The sequence below is a fragment of the Podarcis tiliguerta genome (assembly GCF_965153285.1).
Source record: "Podarcis tiliguerta genome assembly, chromosome: 5".
Classification (NCBI taxonomy): Eukaryota; Metazoa; Chordata; class Lepidosauria; order Squamata; family Lacertidae; genus Podarcis; species Podarcis tiliguerta.
Window position 1 is genome coordinate 22,532,349 of NC_139538.1, and position 5,034 is coordinate 22,537,382.

The 5,034-nt window shown below is 40.1% G+C and overlaps 1 long non-coding RNA gene across 1 annotated transcript; it reads right to left on the minus strand.

The window, feature by feature from the left end:
• Nucleotides 1-1,695: 1,695 nt before the first annotated feature.
• Nucleotides 1,696-3,486, minus strand: LOC310677815. The gene is made up of 2 exons (XR_014511477.1): nucleotides 2,822-3,486; nucleotides 1,696-2,104 (listed from the first exon to the last, which is right to left on the minus strand). It is a non-coding gene; the product is annotated as an uncharacterized lncRNA (long non-coding RNA).
• Nucleotides 3,487-5,034: the final 1,548 nt, after the last annotated feature.

The window sequence follows — 5,034 nt, forward strand, 5'->3', positions numbered from 1 at the left end:
GTTCCTCCTTAGCTATCTATAGACTTGAAAGTCTCTTTAGTCTGCCTTTGTATATTCTTATTCTTATTTGTGAGCTTCATTCCAGATCCAATTTGCAACTTTACCAAAAAAAAAAATATTTCACTTTTGTGATCCTGGTCTTCCAAAGTCGTCTTCTTTCATCCTAGTTCAGTTGCATGCCAGTCAGCAGTTATAGAAAATGCACTGTGTGTGTGTTTGTATTCTTCCAGGCTATTTGGCAATAATAATAATTTGGCAGCTAATAATAGTTCTTCACCATTATGTTTGCATGTAAAATTGGCTTCAAGTCAATAAAACTGACTGGAAAGCTGGACTTTGAAGATTTACTGAGGAGGGGTGACCATGACCTCTTATTAGTCAATTTTATGAGGAATGTTCGATTTGGAGATGCTGAAATCCTAAGACAAAGAAGCCAAAGAAAGCTACAAAAGTAAAAAAAGAAAAGAAAAAAGCAGCAATGTCTTCTTTTGCATGTGACTTTCATCTGATCTAAATGCTTAAAGCAAAAGAGATCTGATGTATTGAAACCTTTCACAAGAAAGATGCATGCTGCATACTAGACTGTGAAACAGAAATGCAACTTCCTATGTTCCTGAAAAAGATTGTGCTTTGTTTTGAATGATTTCTCCCCATTTACACAATTCGTACATATGGCAGATTCTATTATCTGTATTTATGGTATTCACTCCAAAACGCATTTGGAAGGTTAGATAGTTCTTGTTTTAAGCTGCTTGCGTCAACAATTTAGGTACAATCTAGCCAAAGTTAAATAGAGTAGGGAAGATAGCTTGGTGGTTAAGAATGTAGCTTGCATGCAGCAGATCCCAGATTCAATAGCATGTACAGTTAATTGGATCTCAAGTAGCCTCTGCAAGAGGCAATCCACAGCTGCTGTTGAAGGAGACAATACTAGCTAGATGGACTAATTGTATGGCTCCGTATAAGGGATTTTTATATGTTTAGACTCTAAAACAGGGCTAGCCAGCAGTGAACTACAACTCCCAAGATCATTAGCTGTGCTGAATGGGGCTGATGGCAGTGATGGAGGAAAACATATTGAGAGCCCCACTTTGGCTTACCCTTGCATTAAAATTATTATTTTCACATTCCATTGACATTAGTAGGAGGGAGGTTTCTCATTGATGTGCCAGTGTTTGATTCCCTACTTCCACAATTTCTCTAGGCCTCTAACAAAAACCAGCAAACCAGTCACATGCTATTGATTTCAAGGTTGCCAAGAACAGTATATTTTAGCCATCAAATGCCTGGGGAAACAGAAATGTTTTTAAGTTCCTACTGCAAGTAAATAATGAGGGAGACAGACATCTTAGGTGCCGGAACGCAAACTTGCTCAGGATCACAGGATTCCTTTAAGGCAGAATTTCACAAGGAATCTCCATTGTAAGGAAACTTCATGTCTCCAATTCGTTGCGGAGACAGTAGTCAAGCAAAGTTATGTTTCTGTGTTTTTCTGGCTGGTGGAATCATCATTATTCCTTTCTTTAGGCTTTTCTGTGCCATCCACACCCAATCGACTGTGTCCCCTGAGCAGTTCACAATTTAAAATCAATAAAATACAAATACAATCAACAGTACTAAAACAATCAATGTATAAAAGCAGCACCAGCAGAAAATAATAAGCAGCATAAAACCAGAATCAAAATCTCTCTCACACACAATTTCATAGTATTTATTTTACACTAAGTTAAAGCTTCAAATAATGGAAAATGTATCTTGGAAACACTGTTTGTAACAAGAGGCTGATTGTGTTGCAAGATCTTTGATACGGATGCTTTGAGGGAATCCAGTCCTAGAATCCATTGCTCTTGCAGCGGTGTGTGGTAGTGAAAACTTTGTAACTCAGTAGGCCGAGCTATTAAAAAGTCAGTCAATGTGTTTCCACATTTAACAACCCATGGGAGCTGACTTCCCAGTGCTACACAGCTGCGTTATCATTATGCTTTCCCAACAATGAATTATCACATTCTTGGCTGCTGTCCAAAGGTGAACCCTCCATGGCACTAAGTTGAGGTATGGGCTTTCCAGTTCCTTCTTTTAAGGTAGGAGGGAAAACAGCTCATGTCTGGAGGAAACAAACAGAAGCGGGTGAGTGTGTTCAGATCATTTCTTCAAGATAATAAGCAGATAACTATATATGCAACAAAACAGGAGTCCTGTCACCATTCACATACAACCCTGGCGAATGAACCTTCTCAGAAGCTGCTGAATTTTCAAGTGACAAGTACCACGCAATAGCTTTAAGTGCTCGTTTCAAGGACTCTTCACCGATTTTAAAAAATGACAACTGTGTGGTATAATGGGTAGACTCTTAGGGTTGGACTAGGAAGACCCAGGTTCAAATCGCTCCTGGAACTTGCTGCTTCAAGCAAACCACGGTTTCTCAACCTGACCTACCTCACATTTTGTGAACACAAATCATATAACTTCCACGTGCATTGCCCTGAGCATATAAACTGGCCTCCCTCCTCCCCCATTGTGTCATTTGGCTGGCATTGTTCAGCATGATACTCTGTAAATTGCCATTCATAAAAAAAAATAATTCAAGGGGACTTATTCCAAGGTGAGTGTGTCAAAGATGACAGTGTCACAGAATATGTCTTCTGCTCCCCGCAAATCAAAATATATAAAAAAAAATTGTCCAGTAGCACCTTAGAGACCAACTAAGTGTGCATGCACACTTACCAAGAACACACTTAGTTGGTCTCTAAGGTCCTACTGGACATTAAAATATATATATATATATATATTTCGACTGCATCAGACCAACACGGCTACCTACCTGAATCTCCCCACAAATCAGTTCTGCAGTCAAAACAGGAAAGTGAAACTAAGGTGGCTGGCACATGGAGAGACCTGCGAGTTAGTCCACCCATACATAATGGTGATAATTTTGTTCCTGGTGTAATTGCCTCATAGCAGATATCACACATAACTGATGAGCAAAGAGCGTTCCATCACATTCGCTGGACACAGTACACTCTGCAAAGAAGATCTTGCAAGTCATGTTGCAGAAATTTAGGCGTGTACATATCGCTGCATACCAGGCGAAAGAATTAATAGAAATATGCATTTCCAAACTGAAATAATCCTTACTTCCCATGCGTTTCTTTCTTCTTCTTTTGGTCTCATCAGTGTATCAGTTCTCTCTCTGGCTCTATAGGCCTCAGCTTGTCTTGACAAATGAATGCATTGCTTTGGGCACAAGTACAGACGCTTATCAACAACTGTCTGGCACAGATATGTTCAAAGACGTGGCATGAAGTTCCTCTGTACATTTTTCTTCTTTGGCCAGAAACCTTTCTGACTAGCCTTCCTTGAACAAATTCATTTCCTGTTAAATGGTGAAGCGAGGAAATAATCACACTGATATGCTGAAGAAGGTGGTTGGGGCTTCAGCACACAAAAGCCTTCCTGTTTGTGCATTCTTAGGCCATGACAGATCAACTAATATTCCTCATATGACCACTCCCATAAGGATTTATTGAGTGCTGGAATAACAGAGGAGGAATTGTCTTGGGTTTGGGTATATAAAAAAGCACCAAAAAAAAGGGAGGGGGAGTTTTTTCCTCAAATGCTTTGCAGGAAATTTGCCTGAAAGTTTTTAATTTTATAATATATCAAATTTAACTCTCTTTTTTTAAAAAAACAAAACCAAGTCCTTCAGGAATTCATTTGGAGACAAAAGGGGGGGGGAGTGGAGAAGGCCTACAAAGACATTTATTGCCACAGCATAGGAAACAGAAGAGGCAGCAGACCTGAATTTTTAATTACTAATTTTTGAAGTCACTCTTCTCTGAATTCCCTGAAGATGGGCTGCCAGTCACTGTCTCTCACCCTAACCTACCTCACAGAGTTGTTGTGGGGATTAAATGAAGAGGTGCGGAACCTTGCATGGCACCTTGGCCTCCTTGGAGGGATAAAAGTGCAACATATAAAATAAAACATAGTTTGGGGGTTGGTGATGGGGACATAACAGAGGGAGGGGGGGTTGTAGAACATTCCTTCACTTTCTGTCCCTCATGCGATTGAAATCGCACAAGAAGGGGGAGCCCCTGGGCCACGTCCACACCAGACATTTAAAGCCCTAGGTACCATTTTAAACAGTCATGGCTTCCCTCAAAGAAGTCTGGGGGCTGTAATTTGCTATAGGTGTTAAGAATTGCTAGCTATGGTTCCTGGAGTTCCCTGTGAAGAGAGATTGATGGTGAAGCCACTCTAAGAATTGGGGGTCCAGGGGGTCTTCTAACAACTCTCAGCACTCTTAACAAACAGCTCCCAGAATTCTCTGAAGGAAGATATGTCCTTTTAAAGTAGTCTGGTATTGCTTTAAATGTCTGGTGTGAATGTGGCCCTAGTTACAGCAAGGGTTAGTCTCATTGCAGTTTCCCACAGCCAGACTGTGGCACTAAATATGGAGCCCAGATCAATTTGTTTAGCTGGTGGAAGGCAAACGCAACTACCTGTACATTGTGCTGATCACAACAAGCCTTTGTTTATAGATTTTGATTTGATTTATTAAACTTTATACTTTTAAAAGGGTGTCAAAGTGATGTGCAATAGTTACAATACAATAAAATATCATACAAACATATCAAAACAATACACAAAATCTGTACAGTAATCATTATAAACACACTGACACTGGGGACTCACTCTGTATGTTTCTTGACACAAGGTGACAAAGTTCGTCTCAGTACACCCCAATTGAAATGGATCTGGAAAACCCCAAAATGCCTTAATTGGTCAGCAGCCACCCACTCACAAACCTCACCAAGGAAGGAAATATTTGTACTTGGTCCAATAACTAGTTATTCAGATCTTCCAGGTCCAAGGAGTGTTTCTGGGTAAAGAGATACCTATACCTCATTAGTCTGATGAATGTGGAAGTAACTTGGTGCTGTGCTTGAGTGACTTCAAAGAAGATGCTAAAAGCATGGTTTCTGATGTGCCACAGTGATATCACAGCAGCCCATAGTGTGTGTGCTTAGAAGT